At 43.3% G+C, this 13,484-nt stretch overlaps 19 non-coding genes across 19 annotated transcripts; 9 read left to right on the top strand and 10 right to left on the bottom strand.

Moving 5' to 3' along the window:
- Positions 1–170: 170 nt before the first annotated feature.
- Positions 171–244, bottom strand: trnat-ugu (transfer RNA threonine (anticodon UGU)). Its single transcript has one exon. It is a non-coding gene; the product is annotated as a tRNA-Thr (tRNA).
- An 835-nt stretch (positions 245–1,079) lies between these two features.
- Positions 1,080–1,153, top strand: trnat-agu (transfer RNA threonine (anticodon AGU)). Its single transcript has one exon. It is a non-coding gene; the product is annotated as a tRNA-Thr (tRNA).
- Positions 1,154–1,391: 238 nt separating this feature from the next.
- On the bottom strand, positions 1,392–1,465 carry trnat-cgu (transfer RNA threonine (anticodon CGU)). The gene has a single exon. It is a non-coding gene; the product is annotated as a tRNA-Thr (tRNA).
- A 642-nt stretch (positions 1,466–2,107) lies between these two features.
- trnat-ugu (transfer RNA threonine (anticodon UGU)) lies at positions 2,108–2,181 on the bottom strand. The gene has a single exon. It is a non-coding gene; the product is annotated as a tRNA-Thr (tRNA).
- A 326-nt stretch (positions 2,182–2,507) lies between these two features.
- Positions 2,508–2,589, top strand: trnal-aag (transfer RNA leucine (anticodon AAG)). Its single transcript has one exon. It is a non-coding gene; the product is annotated as a tRNA-Leu (tRNA).
- A 321-nt stretch (positions 2,590–2,910) lies between these two features.
- On the bottom strand, positions 2,911–2,986 carry trnat-cgu (transfer RNA threonine (anticodon CGU)). The gene has a single exon. It is a non-coding gene; the product is annotated as a tRNA-Thr (tRNA).
- Positions 2,987–3,580: 594 nt separating this feature from the next.
- On the top strand, positions 3,581–3,654 carry trnat-agu (transfer RNA threonine (anticodon AGU)). Its single transcript has one exon. It is a non-coding gene; the product is annotated as a tRNA-Thr (tRNA).
- Positions 3,655–3,892: 238 nt separating this feature from the next.
- On the bottom strand, positions 3,893–3,966 carry trnat-cgu (transfer RNA threonine (anticodon CGU)). Its single transcript has one exon. It is a non-coding gene; the product is annotated as a tRNA-Thr (tRNA).
- Positions 3,967–4,304: 338 nt separating this feature from the next.
- On the top strand, positions 4,305–4,386 carry trnal-aag (transfer RNA leucine (anticodon AAG)). The gene has a single exon. It is a non-coding gene; the product is annotated as a tRNA-Leu (tRNA).
- A 319-nt stretch (positions 4,387–4,705) lies between these two features.
- On the bottom strand, positions 4,706–4,779 carry trnat-cgu (transfer RNA threonine (anticodon CGU)). Its single transcript has one exon. It is a non-coding gene; the product is annotated as a tRNA-Thr (tRNA).
- Positions 4,780–5,829: 1,050 nt separating this feature from the next.
- On the top strand, positions 5,830–5,903 carry trnat-agu (transfer RNA threonine (anticodon AGU)). Its single transcript has one exon. It is a non-coding gene; the product is annotated as a tRNA-Thr (tRNA).
- Positions 5,904–7,301: 1,398 nt separating this feature from the next.
- trnat-agu (transfer RNA threonine (anticodon AGU)) lies at positions 7,302–7,375 on the top strand. Its single transcript has one exon. It is a non-coding gene; the product is annotated as a tRNA-Thr (tRNA).
- A 238-nt stretch (positions 7,376–7,613) lies between these two features.
- trnat-ugu (transfer RNA threonine (anticodon UGU)) lies at positions 7,614–7,687 on the bottom strand. Its single transcript has one exon. It is a non-coding gene; the product is annotated as a tRNA-Thr (tRNA).
- Positions 7,688–9,289: 1,602 nt separating this feature from the next.
- trnat-agu (transfer RNA threonine (anticodon AGU)) lies at positions 9,290–9,363 on the top strand. Its single transcript has one exon. It is a non-coding gene; the product is annotated as a tRNA-Thr (tRNA).
- A 275-nt stretch (positions 9,364–9,638) lies between these two features.
- On the top strand, positions 9,639–9,720 carry trnal-uag (transfer RNA leucine (anticodon UAG)). The gene has a single exon. It is a non-coding gene; the product is annotated as a tRNA-Leu (tRNA).
- Positions 9,721–10,448: 728 nt separating this feature from the next.
- On the bottom strand, positions 10,449–10,522 carry trnat-ugu (transfer RNA threonine (anticodon UGU)). The gene has a single exon. It is a non-coding gene; the product is annotated as a tRNA-Thr (tRNA).
- Positions 10,523–10,859: 337 nt separating this feature from the next.
- trnal-uag (transfer RNA leucine (anticodon UAG)) lies at positions 10,860–10,941 on the top strand. The gene has a single exon. It is a non-coding gene; the product is annotated as a tRNA-Leu (tRNA).
- Positions 10,942–11,670: 729 nt separating this feature from the next.
- On the bottom strand, positions 11,671–11,744 carry trnat-ugu (transfer RNA threonine (anticodon UGU)). The gene has a single exon. It is a non-coding gene; the product is annotated as a tRNA-Thr (tRNA).
- Positions 11,745–12,891: 1,147 nt separating this feature from the next.
- trnat-cgu (transfer RNA threonine (anticodon CGU)) lies at positions 12,892–12,965 on the bottom strand. Its single transcript has one exon. It is a non-coding gene; the product is annotated as a tRNA-Thr (tRNA).
- Between the last annotated feature and the right edge of the window lie 519 nt (positions 12,966–13,484).

The following is a 13,484-nucleotide window of genomic DNA, read 5'->3' as shown; positions in this document are numbered from 1 at the left end:
GATCTTGCGAAACCGGGAGTGATAGAAGAACCATTTCAAGCATAAAACAACTCCCTTTTTGGCCTTTGCCAACATGACTGTAGCTTTACACATCTTTTGCCTTGAAATGAACAATAAAATTGTACTGGGCATTTAGAAGCAAGCTAGTCATAAGTAATGTTTATACACAGAGGCACTGCTGGGATTTGAACCCAGGATCTCCTGTTTACAAGACAGGCACTTTAACCAGCTAAGCCACAGCGCCTCATTTAAAGGATTTCAAATCCCAGAGAATTGCCCATATGTAGATGGTGCGTGCAAAAACATCAAGTGATTAAGGCACTCCTGGAAGGAATACACGAGATCTCCAGTACATGCTTTTACCCGCTAGGCCCCAGTACCTACGCCGCACACAAAGAAGTCCAGCGATCAAGGAAGTCTTGTAACTTGATCTCAGGATTTCACGGATGCGTTGGGCATTTTGTAGCCATCTGACACACAGCGCCTCATTTAAAGGATTTCAAATCCCAGAGAATTGCCCATATGTACCGTGAGCCAAAAACCCAATTATATTTCGATGGATGTTAGAGTTGCACCTTCTGCGACAAAACTTCATGGGACGCCATGTGGAAGTGCACCTTGGTAATGTATGCAAAGGCGTAATCCAACATGTCAGAATTGATTCCACATGAACTTTGTTACAGCTTGAAACTGCTAGCACTTGATCTCAATATCTGATCTTGCGAAAATGGCAGTGATAGAACAACCATTTCAAGCACAAAACAACTCCTTTTATGAACATTGTAGTGTCAAAGTAGATGGTGCGTGCAAAAACATCAAGTGATTAAGGCACTCCTGGAAGGAATACACGAGATCTCCAAGACATACTTTTACCCGCTAGGCCCCAGTACCTACGCCGCACACAAAGAAGTCCAGCGATCAAGGAAGTCTTGTAACTTGATCTCAGGATTTCACGGTTTCACGGATGATCCAGCCACAGAATGGAGTGGCATCTTGCTTGTTGCAGACATTGTTTTGTGATCTTCTCTGAGAGTTTACCTTTAGACTGTGTGGCTGAAAATGAAGCCAGCAGCTTGAGTGGCGCTGTGGCTTACTTGGTTAAAGTGCCTGTCTAGTAAACAGGAGATCCTGGGTTCGAATCCCAGCAGTGCCTGAGCTGACTGTGTCGTTATGCATCTTTTGCCTTTAATTGACTAAACTATTGCGTTGGGCATTTAGTAGCAAGCGTGGATCTCGTTGTTGTTAGAAGAACCATTTCAAGCATAAAACAACTCCCTTTTTGGCCTTTGCCAACATGACTGTAGCTTTACACATCTTTTCCTTTGAAATGACTAATAAAATTGTACTGGGCATTTAGAAGCAAGCTAGTCATAAGTAGTGTTTATACACAGAGGCACTGCTGGGAAATGAACCCAGGATCTCCTGTTTACGAGACAGGCGCTTTAACCAGCTAAGCCACAGCGCCTCATTTAAACGGTTTCAAATCCCAGAGAATTGCCCATATGTACCGAGAGCCAAAAACGGATGGATGTTAGAGTTGCACCTTCTGCGACAAAACTTCATGGGACGCCATGTGGAAGTGCACCTTGGTAATGTATGCAAAGGCGTAATCCAACATGTCAGAATTGATTCCACATGAACTTTGTTACAGCTTGAAACTGCTAGCACTTGATCTCAATAGCTGATCTTGCGAAAATGGCAGTGATAGAACAACCATTTCAAGCACAAAACAACTCCTTTTATGAACATTGTAGTGTCAAAGTAGATGGTGCGTGCAAAAACATCAAGTGATTAAGGCACTCCTGGAAGGAATACACGAGATCTCCAAGACATGCTTTTACCCGCTAGGCCCCAGTACCTACGCCGCACACAAAGAAGTCCAGCGATCAAGGAAGTCTTGTAACTTGATCTCAGGATTTCACGGATGCGTTGGGCATTTTGCGTGGATCTCGTTGTTGTTAGAAGAACCATTTCAAGCATAAAACAACTCCCTTTTTGGACTTTGCCAACATGACTGCAGCTTTACACATCTTTTGCCTTGAAATGACCAATAAAATTGTACTGGGCATTTAGAAGCAAGCTAGTCATAAGTAGTGTTTATACACAGAGGCACTGCAGGGATTTGAACCCAGGATCTCCTGTTTACAAGACAGGCGCTTTAACCAGCTAAGCCACAGCGCCTCATTTAAACGATTTCAAATCCCAGAGAATTGCCCATATGTACCGTGAGCCAAAAACGGATGGATGGTAGAGTTGCACCTTCTGCGACAAAACTTCATGGGACGCCGTGTGGAAGTGCACCTTGGTAATGTATGCAAAGGCGTAATCCAAAATGTCAGAATTGATTCCACATGAGCTGACTGTGTCTTTATTCATCTTTTGCTTTTAATTGACTAAACTATTGCGTTGGGCATTTAGTAGCAAGCGTGGATCTCGTTGTCAATTTATCCTACGCGCTTACATGCCTACTGCGTTATTTTTCCCCGGGGCAAAAAGCTGCTTCTTGAGGTAGTGTGGCCAAGTGGTCCAAGGCGCTGGATTAAGGCTCCAGTCTCTCAGGAGGCGTGGATTCGAATCCCACCACTGCCATTTGACAACTAAAGGCTATTGATTCCATATCTCAAATGAATGACTTCGTTTAAGACAGGAGTTGACTTGTCTGTAGTCTCCACCTCAGGTTGAACAGTGTGCAGCATCAAAAAAAAAAAAAAAATCTATGGCTAAAGAAACAGCATCTTCTGAGTTTTTGTGTGAAATTACACAGTTGCTTTTTCATGCCATAATCGGAGAAAAAGAAGTATTATGTGCACTGAAAATGTTGAAAGGCAGACACATCTTATGCTTTGAAATTACCAGTTAAATTGTATTGGGCATTCAGAAGAAAGCTAGTCATAAGTGGTGTTTATAGACAGACACACTGCTGGGATTTGAACCCAGGATCTCCTGTTTACGAGACAGGCACTTTAACCAGCTAAGCCACAGCGCCTCATTTAAAGGATTTCAAATCCCAGAGAATTGCCCATATGTACCGTGAGCCAAAAACCCAATTATATTTCGATGGATGTTAGAGTTGCACCTTCTGCGACAAAACTTCATGGGACGCCATGTGGAAGTGCACCTTGGTAATGTATGCAAAGGCGTAATCCAACATGTCAGAATTGATTCCACATGAACTTTGTTACAGCTTGAAACTGCTAGCACTTGATCTCAATATCTGATCTTGCGAAAATGGCAGTGATAGAACAACCATTTCAAGCACAAAACAACTCCTTTTATGAACATTGTAGTGTCAAAGTAGATGGTGCGTGCAAAAACATCAAGTGATTAAGGCACTCCTGGAAGGAATACACGAGATCTCCAAGACATACTTTTACCCGCTAGGCCCCAGTACCTACGCCGCACACAAAGAAGTCCAGCGATCAAGGAAGTCTTGTAACTTGATCTCAGGATTTCACGGTTTCACGGATGATCCAGCCACAGAATAGATTGGCATCTTGCTTTTTGCAGACATTGTTTTGTGATCTTCTCTGAGAGTTTACCTTTAGACTGTGTGGCTGAAAATGAAGCCAGCAGCTTGAGTGGCGCTGTGGCTTAGTTGGTTAAAGTGCCTGTCTAGTAAACAGGAGATCCTGGGTTCGAATCCCAGCAGTGCCTGAGCTGACTGTGTCTTTATGCATCTTTTGCCTTTAATTGACTGAACTTTTGCGTTGGGCATTTAGTAGCAAGCGTGGATCTCGTTGTTGTTAGAAGAACCATTTCAAGCATAAAACAACTCCCTTTTTGGCCTTTGCCAACATGACTGTAGCTTTACACATCTTTTGCTTTGAAATGACTAATAAAATTGTACTGGGCATTTAGAAGCAAGCTAGTCATAAGTAGTGTTTATACACAGAGGCACTGCTGGGAAATAAACCCAGGATCTCCTGTTTACGAGACAGGCACTTTAACCAGCTAAGCCACAGCGCCTCATTTAAACGATTTCAAATCCCAGAGAATTGCCCATATGTACCGTGAGCCAAAAACCCAATTATATTTCGATGGATGTTAGAGTTGCACTTTCTGCGACAAAACTTCATGGGACGCCGTGTGGAAGTGCACCTTGGTAATGTATGCAAAGGCGTAATCCAACATGTCAGAATTGATTCCACATGAGCTGACTGTGTCTTTATTCATCTTTTGCTTTTAATTGACTAAACTATTGCGTTGGGCATTTAGTAGCAAGCGTGGATCTCGTTGTCAATTTATCCTACGTGCTCACATACCTACGGCGTTATTTTTCCCCGGGGCAAAAAGCTGCTTCTTGAGGTAGTGTGGCCGAGTGGTCCAAGGCGCTGAATTAAGGCTCCAGTTTCTCAGGAGGCGTGGGTTCGAATCCCACCACTGCCATTTGACAACTAAAGGCTATTGATTCCATATCTCAAATGAATGACTTTGTTTAAGACAGGAGCTGACTCATCTGTAGTCTCCACCGCAGGTTGAACAGTGTGCAGCATTAAAAAAATAAAATCTATGGCTAAAGAAACAGCATCTTCTGACTCTTTGTGTGAAATTACACATTTGCTTCTTCATGCCATAATCGGAGAAAAAGAAGTATTATGTGCACTGAAAATGTTGAAAGGCAGACACATCTTTTGCCTTGAAATGACCAATGAAATTGTATTGGGCATTCAGAAGAAAGCTAGTCATAAGTGGTGTTTATAGACAGAGGCACTGCTGGGATTTGAACCCAGGATCTCCTGTTTACGAGACAGGCACTTTAACCAGCTAAGCCACAGCGCCTCTTTTAAAGGATTTCAAATCCCAGAGAATTGCCCATATGTACCGTGAGCCAAAAACCCAATTATATTTCGAAGGATGTTAGAGTTGCACCTTCTGTGACAAAACTTCATGGGACGCCATGTGGAAGTGCACCTTGGTAATGTATGCAAAGGCGTAATCCAACATGTCAGAATTGATTCCACATGAACTTTGTTACAGCTTGAAACTGCTAGCACTTGATCTCAATATCTGATCTTGCGAAAATGGCAGTGATAGAAGAACCATTTCAAGCACAAAACAACTCCTTTTATGAACATTGTAGTGTCAAAGTAGATGGTGCGTGCAAAAACATCAAGTGATTAAGGCACTCCTGGAAGGAATACACGAGATCTCCAAGACATGCTTTTACCCGCTAGGCCCCAGTACCTACGCCGCACACAAAGAAGTCCAGCGATCAAGGAAGTCTTGTAACTTGATCTCAGGATTTCACGGATGCGTTGGGCATTTAGTAGCAAGCGTGGATCTCGTTGTCAATTTATCCTACGCGCTTACATGCCTACGGCGTTATTTTTCCCCGGGGCAAAAAGCTGCGCCTTGAGGTAGTGTGGCCGAGTGGTCTAAGGCGCTGGATTTAAAACTTCATGGGACGCCATGTGGAAGTGCACCTTGGTAATGTATGCAAAGGCGTAATCCAACATGTCAGAATTGATTCCACATGAACTTTGTTACAGCTTGAAACTGCTAGCACTTGATCTCAATAGCTGATCTTGCGAAAATGGCAGTGATAGAACAACCATTTCAAGCACAAAAAAACTCCTTTTATGAACATTGTAGTGTCAAAGTAGATGGTGCGTGCAAAAACATCAAGTGATTAAGGCACTCCTGGAAGGAATACACGAGATCTCCAAGACATGCTTTTACCCGCTAGGCCCCAGTACCTACGCACCTACGTACCTATGATCCAGCCACAGAATGGAGTGGCATCTTGCTTTTTGCAGACATTGTTTTGTGATCTTCTCTGAGAGTTTACCTTTAGACTGTGTGGCTGAAAATGAAGCCAGAGTCTTGAGTGGCGCTGTGGCTTAGTTGGTTAAAGTGCCTGTCTAGTAAACAGGAGATCCTGGGTTCGAATCCCAGCAGTGCCTGAGCTGACTGTGTCTTTATGCATCTTTTGCCTTTAATTGACTGAACTTTTGCGTTGGGCATTTCGTAGCAAGCGTGGATCTCGTTGTTGTTAGAAGAACCATTTCAAGCATAAAACAACTCCCTTTTTGGCCTTTGCCAACATGACTGTAGCTTTACACATCTTTTACCTTGAAATGACCAATAAAATTGTACTGGGCATTTAGAAGCAAGCTAGTCATAAGTAGTGTTTATACACAGAGGCACTGCTAAGATTTGAACCCAGGATCTCCTGTTTACAAGACAGGCGCTTTAACCAGCTAAGCCAAAGCGCCTCATTTAAACGATTTCAAATCCCAGAGAATTGCCCATATGTACCGTGAGCCAAAAACGGATGGATGTTAGAGTTGCACATTCTGCGACAAAACTTCATGGGACGCCATGTGGAAGTGCACCTTGGTAATGTATGCAAAGGCGTAATCCAACATATCAGAATTGATTACACATGAACTTTGGTACAGCTTGAAACTGCTAGCACTTGATCTCAATATCTGATCTTGCGAAAATGGCAGTGATAGAAGAACCATTTCAAGCACAAAACAACTCCTTTTATGAACATTGTAGTGTCAAAGTAGATGGTGCGTGCAAAAACATCAAGTGATTAAGGCACTCCTGGAAGGAATACACGAGATCTCCAAGACATGCTTTTACCCGCTAGGCCCCAGTACCTACGCCGCACACAAAGAAGTCCAGCGATCAAGGAAGTCTTGTAACTTGATCTCAGGATTTCACGGATGCGTTGGGCATTTAGTAGCAAGTGTGGATCTCGTTGTCAATTTATCCTACGCGCTTACATGCCTACGGCGTTATTTTTCCCCGGGGCAAAAAGCTGCGCCTTGAGGTAGTGTGGCCGAGTGGTCTAAGGCGCTGGATTTAAAACTTCATGGGACGCCATGTGGAAGTGCACCTTGGTAATGTATGCAAAGGCGTAATCCAACATGTCAGAATTGATTCCACATGAACTTTGTTACAACTTGAAACTGCTAGCACTTGATCTCAATAGCTGATCTTGCGAAAATGGCAGTGATAGAACAACCATTCCAAGCACAAAACAACTCCTTTTATGAACATTGTAGTGTCAAAGTAGATGGTGCGTGCAAAAACATCAAGTGATTAAGGCACTCCTGGAAGGAATACACGAGATCTCCAAGACATGCTTTTACCCGCTAGGCCCCAGTACCTACGCCGCACACAAAGAAGTCCAGCGATCAAGGAAGTCTTGTAACTTGATCTCAGGATTTCACGGATGATCCAGCCACAGAATGGAGTGGCATCTTGCTTTTTGCAGACATTGTTTTGTGATCTTCTCTGAGAGTTTACCTTTAGACTGTGTGGCTGAAAATGAAGCCAGAGTCTTGAGTGGCGCTGTGGCTTAGTTGGTTAAAGTGCCTGTCTAGTAAACAGGAGATTCTGGGTTCAAATCCCAGCAGTGCCTGAGCTGACTGTGTCTTTATGCATCTTTTGCCTTTAATTGACTAAACTATTGCGTTGGGCATTTAGTAGCAAGAGTGGATCTCGTTGTTGTTAGAAGAACCATTTCAAGCATAAAACAACTCCCTTTTTGGCCTTTGCCAACATGACTGTAGCTTTACACATCTTTTGCCTTGAAATAACCAATAAAATTGTACTGGGCATTTAGAAGCAAGCTAGTCATAAGTAGTGTTTATACACAGAGGCACTGCTAGGATTTGAACCCAGGATCTCCTGTTTACAAGACAGGCGCTTTAACCAGCTAAGCCACAGCGCCTCATTTAAACGATTTCAAATCCCAGAGAATTGCCCATATGTACCGAGAGCCAAAAACGGATGGATGTTAGAGTTGCACCTTCTGCGACAAAACTTCATGGGACGCCGTGTGGAAGTGCACCTTGGTAATGTATGCAAAGGCGTAATCCAACATATCAGAATTGATTCCACATGAACTTTGTTACAGCTTGAAACTGCTAGCACTTGATCTCAATATCTGATCTTGCGAAAATGGCAGTGATAGAAGAACCATTTCAAGCACAAAACAACTCCTTTTATGAACATTGTAGTGTCAAAGTAGATGGTGCGTGCAAAAACATCAAGTGATTAAGGCACTCCTGGAAGGAATACACGAGATCTCCAAGACATGCTTTTACCCTCTATGCCCCAGTACCTACGCCGCACACAAAGAAGTCCAGCGATCAAGGAAGTCTTGTAACTTGATCTAAGGATTTCACGGATGCGTTGGGCATTTTGTAGTCATGTGACACACAGCGCCTCATTTAAAGGATTTCAAATCCCAGAGAATTGCCCATATGTACCGTGAGCCAAAAACCCAATTATATTTCGATGGATGTTAGAGTTGCACCTTCTGCGACAAAACTTCATGGGACGCCATGTGGAAGTGCACCTTGGTAATGTATGCAAAGGCGTAATCCAACATGTCAGAATTGATTCCACATGAACTTTGGTACAGCTTGAAACTGCTAGCACTTGATCTCAATATCTGATCTTGCGAAAATGGCAGTGATAGAACAACCATTTCAAGCACAAAACAACTCCTTTTATGAACATTGTAGTGTCAAAGTAGATGGTGCGTGCAAAAACATCAAGTGATTAAGGCACTCCTGGAAGGAATACACGAGATCTCCAAGACATGCTTTTACCCGCTAGGCCCCAGTACCTACGCCGCACACAAAGAAGTCCAGCGATCAAGGAAGTCTTGTAACTTGATCTCAGGATTTCACGGATGCGTTGGGCATTTTGTAGCCATCTGACACACAGCGCCTCATTTAAAGGATTTCAAATCCCAGAGAATTGCCCATATGTACCGTGAGCCAAAAACCCAATTATATTTCGATGGATGTTAGAGTTGCACCTTCTGCGACAAAACTTCATGGGACGCCATGTGGAAGTGCACCTTGGTAATGTATGCAAAGGCGTAATCCAACATGTCAGAATTGATTCCACATGAACTTTGTTACAGCTTGAAACTGCTAGCACTTGATCTCAATATCTGATCTTGCGAAAATGGCAGTGATAGAACAACCATTTCAAGCACAAAACAACTCCTTTTATGAACATTGTAGTGTCAAAGTAGATGGTGCGTGCAAAAACATCAAGTGATTAAGGCACTCCTGGAAGGAATACACGAGATCTCCAAGACATGCTTTTACCCGCTAGGCCACAGTACCTACGCCGCACACAAAGAAGTCCAGCGATCAAGGAAGTCTTGTAACTTGATCTCAGGATATCACGGATTCAAGGATGATCCAGCCACAGAATGGATTGGCATCTTGCTTTTTGCAGACATTGTTTTGTGATCTTCTCTGAGAGTTTACCTTTAGACTGTGTGGCTGAAAATGAAGCCATCAGCTTGAGTGGCGCTGTGGCTTAGTTGGTTAAAGTGCCTGTCTAGTAAACAGGAGATCCTGGGTTCGAATCCCAGCAGTGCCTGAGCTGACTGTGTCTTTATGCATCTTTTGCATTTAATTGACTGAACTTTTGCGTTGGGCATTTAGTAGCAAGCGTGGATCTCGTTGTTGTTAGAAGAACCATTTCAAGCATAAAACAACTCCCTTTTTGGCCTTTGCCAACATGACTGTAGCTTTACACATCTTTTGCTTTGAAATGACTAATAAAATTGTACTGGGCATTTAGAAGCAAGCTAGTCATAAGTAGTGTTTATACCTACGGCGTATTTTTCCCCGGGGCAAAAAGCTGAGCCTTGAGGTAGTGTGGCCGAGTGGTCTAAGGCGCTGGATTTAGGCTCCAGTCTCTCAGGAGGCGTGGGTTCAAATCCCACCACTGCCATTTGACACCAGGTGCATATGGAAAGCACTTCTTATAATGATATAGGGTTCTTACCTCTTGCAGGTCATCAATGTTTACTCTTTGTACAATTATGCACAGATGATCAGCTCTTCTAGTTAAGACATCCTCCCTGCTGAGCTTCCTAGCTCGTAACCTGCACGAATGCAACAGAAAAACAAGTGCAGGAAGTGTGGCTGAGTGGTCCAAAGCGCTGGCTTAAGGCTCCAGTCTCTCAGGACAAGTGGAATCCCACCACTGCCATCTGACAACTACAGGCTATCGATTCCATATCTCAAATGAATGACTTTGTTTGAGACAGGAGTTGACTTATCTGTAGTTTCCACCGCTGGTTGAACAGCGTGAAGCATCAAAAAATCATCTATGGCTAAAGCAACAACATCTTCTGACTTTTTGTGTGAAATTACACAGTTGCTTCTTTATCCCATAATCCCAAAAAAAGCAGTATTACGTGCACTGAAAATGTTGAAATGTGCCAACCTGACAGAGCAATAGAGCAGAGTGGTATAGTGGACCTTGTAGCATTTGATCTCAATATTTGATCTTGCGAAACCGGGAGTGATAGAAGAACCATTTCAAGCATAAAACAACTCCCTTTTTGGCCGTTGCCAACATGACTGTAGCTTTACACATCTTTTGCCTTGAAATGACCAATAAAATTGTACTGGGCATTTAGAAGCAAGCTAGTCATAAGTAGTGTTTATACACAGAGGCACTGCTGGGATTTGAACCCAGGATCTCCTGTTTACAAGACAGGCGCTTTAACCAGCTAAACCACAGCGCCTCATTTAAAGGATTTCAAATCCCAGAGAATTGCCCATATGTACCGTGAGTCAAAAACCCAATTATATTTCGATGGCTGTTAGAGTTGCACCTTCTGCGACAAAACTTCATGGGACGCCGTGTGGAAGTGCACCTTGGTAATGTATGCAAAGGCGTAATCCAACATGTCAGAATTGATTCCACATGAGCTGACTGTGTCTTTATTCATCTTTTGCTTTTAATTGACTAAACTATTGCGTTGGGCATTTAGTAGCAAGCGTGGATCTCGTTGTCAATTTATCCTGCGCGCTTACATGCCTACTGCGTTATTTTTCCCCGAGGCAAAAGCTGCGCCTTGAGGTAGTGTGGCCGAGTGGTCTAAGGCGCTGGATTTAGGCTCCAGTCTCTCAGGAGGCGTGGGTTCAAATCCCACCACTGCCATTTGACACCAGGTGCATATGGAAAGCACTTCTTATAATGATAAAGGGTTCTTACCTCTTGCAGGTCATCAATGTTTACTCTTTGTACAATTATGCACAGATGATCAGCTCTTCTAGTTAAGACATCCTCCCTGCTGAGCTTCCTAGCTCCTAACCTGCACGAATGCAACAGAAAAACATGTGCGGGAAGTGTGGCTGAGTGGTCCAAAGCGCTGGCTTAAGGCTCCAGTCTCTCAGGACAAGTGGAATCCTACCACTGCCATCTGACAACTAGAGGCAACTCGATTCCATATCTCAAATGAATGACTTTGTTTGAGACAGGAGTTGACTTATTTGTAGTCTCCACCGCTGGTTGAACAGCGTGAAGCATCAAAAAATCATCTATGGCTAAAGCAACAACATCTTCTGACTTTTTGTGTGAAATTACACAGTTGCTTCTTTATCCCATAATCCCAAAAAAAGCAGTATTACGTGCACTGAAAATGTTGAAACGTGCCAACCTGACAGAGCAATAGAGCAGAGTGGTATAGTGGACCTTGTAGCATTTGATCTCAATATTTGATCTTGCGAAACCGGGAGTGATAGAAGAAGCATTTCAAGCATAAAACAACTCCCTTTTTGGCCGTTGCCAACATGACTGTAGCTTTACACATCTTTTGCCTTGAAATGACCAATAAAATTGTACTGGGCATTTAGAAGCAAGCTAGTCATAAGTAGTGTTTATACACAGAGGCACTGCTGGGATTTGAACCCAGGATCTCCTGTTTACAAGACAGGCACTTTAACCAGCTAAGCCACAGCGCCTCATTTAAAGGATTTCAAATCCCAGAGAATTGCCCATATGTAGATGGTGCGTGCAAAAACATCAAGTGATTAAGGCACTCCTGGAAGGAATACACGAGATCTCCAAGACATGCTTTTACCCGCTAGGCCCCAGTACCTACGCCGCACACAAAGAAGTCCAGCGATCAAGGAAGTCTTGTAACTTGATCTCAGGATTTCACGGATGCGTTGGGCATTTTGTAACAATCTGACACACAGCGCCTCATTTAAAGGATTTCAAATCCCAGAGAATTGCCCATATGTACCGTGAGCCAAAAACCCAATTATATTTCGATGGATGTTAGAGTTGCACCTTCTGCGACAAAACTTCATGGGACGCCATGTGGAAGTGCACCTTGGTAATGTATGCAAAGGCGTAATCCAACATGTCAGAATTGATTCCACATGAACTTTGTTACAGCTTGAAACTGCTAGCACTTGATCTCAATATCTGATCTTGCGAAAATGGCAGTGATAGAACAACCATTTCAAGCACAAAACAACTCCTTTTATGAACATTGTAGTGTCAAAGTAGATGGTGCGTGCAAAAACATCAAGTGATTAAGGCACTCCTGGAAGGAATACACGAGATCTCCAAGACATGCTTTTACCCGCTAGGCCCCAGTACCTACGCCGCACACAAAGAAGTCCAGCGATCAAGGAAGTCTTGTAACTTGATCTCAGGATTTCACGGTTTCACGGATGATCCAGCCACAGAATGGATTGGCATCTTGCTTTTTGCAGACATTGTTTTGTGATCTTCTCTGAGAGTTTACCTTTAGACTGTGTGGCTTAAAATGAAGCCAGCAGCTTGAGTGGCGCTGTGGCTTAGTTGGTTAAAGTGCCTGTCTAGTAAACAGAAGATCCTGCGTTCGAATCCCAGCAGTGCCTGAGCTGACTGTGTATTTATGCATCTTTTGCCTTTAATTGACTGAACTTTTGCGTTGGGCATTTAGTAGCAAGCGTGGATCTCGTTGTTGTTAGAAGAACCATTTCAAGCATAAAACAACTCCCTTTTTGGCCTTTGCCTACATGACTGTAGCTTTACACATCTTTTGCTTTGAAATGACTAATAAAATTGTACTGGGTATTTAGAAGCAAGCTAGTCATAAGTAGTGTTTATACACAGAGGCACTGCTGGGAAATGAACCCAGGATCTCCTGTTTACGAGACAGGCACTTTAACCAGCTAAGCCACAGCGCCTCATTTAAACGATTTCAAATCCCAGAGAATTGCCCATATGTACCGAGAGCCAAAAACGGATGGATGTTAGAGTTGCACCTTCTGCGACAAAACTTCATGGGACGCCGTGTGGAAGTGCACCTTGGTAATGTATGCAAAGGCGTAATCCAACATGTCAGAATTGATTCCACATGAACTTTGTTACAGCTTGAAACTGCTAGCACTTGATCTCAATATCTGATCTTGCGAAAATGGCAGTGATAGAAGAACCATTTCAAGCACAAAACAACTCCTTTTATGAACATTGTAGTGTCAAAGTAGATGGTGCGTGCAAAAACATCAAGTGATTAAGGCACTCCTGGAAGGAATACACGAGATCTCCAAGACATGCTTTTACCCGCTAGGCCCCAGTACCTACGCCGCACACAAAGAAGTCCAAGCGATCAAGGAAGTCTTGTAACTTGATCTCAGGATTTCACGGATGATCCAGCCACAGAATGGATTGGCATCTTGCTTTTTGCAGACATTGTTTTGTGATCT

Source organism: Channa argus, chromosome 10, assembly GCF_033026475.1.
Source record: "Channa argus isolate prfri chromosome 10, Channa argus male v1.0, whole genome shotgun sequence".
Classification (NCBI taxonomy): Eukaryota; Metazoa; Chordata; class Actinopteri; order Anabantiformes; family Channidae; genus Channa; species Channa argus.
The sequence above is the reverse complement of the archived record's forward strand: the minus strand, read 5'-3'. Positions and strand labels throughout refer to the sequence as shown.